The sequence below is a fragment of the Pteropus alecto genome, unplaced genomic scaffold (genome assembly GCF_000325575.1).
Source record: "Pteropus alecto unplaced genomic scaffold, ASM32557v1 scaffold81, whole genome shotgun sequence".
In the NCBI taxonomy this organism is placed as follows: domain Eukaryota; kingdom Metazoa; phylum Chordata; class Mammalia; order Chiroptera; family Pteropodidae; genus Pteropus; species Pteropus alecto.
In genome coordinates this window covers 19,897,857-19,898,462 of record NW_006433378.1, presented here as the reverse complement: position 1 = coordinate 19,898,462, position 606 = coordinate 19,897,857, and positions in this window count along the sequence as shown.

Below are 606 nucleotides of genomic sequence, written 5' to 3'. Positions count from 1 at the left end.
CTATAAATCGCTGCAGCATATCATGAGAACTGCTAAAAAGTTAGAAAAATGTTACTATGGAGACAAAGCACCACCTGGCACCTATTAGCTCACCAGATCCTGTTCTTGAGGGTAACAATGTCCATCATTCCTTTCTCATGATTCTGCTGGGAATGGCAATCAGAACATTGCTTACCAATAGTCTTGAAACTATTATGGTTGCCTGTTGAACTTTGAAGTCTTGCCAATTCGGGTAGAGAATGAAGGCATATTTCCTCCAAGCTGCTGAAACCTTGTGGAATTGATACTGTGCGGAGCACTCCAGCTCGTTCACAGGCACACGGTTTCTGAATGGCAGGGTCTCTTTGGTACGTCATTACTTTATTATTAGCAGTAACTCCTTTCCAAAATGCAAACTAAGCTAAGATGCTCATGCTGGTGGCAGGCGCAATCAGTCAAGATTAAGCCCCTTAAAAAGAGAAAGGAGGTAGAGCTGACCTGGCTTTTCAGTCTCAAGCTGCGCTGCACCTGGGCTCCTGTGCAGTCTGCCAGGTAATGGAATGGGACTGCTGGATCATCAGAATGCAGCACACGGGGCTCCACTTTAGTTTCTCCATCTAGAGGCTT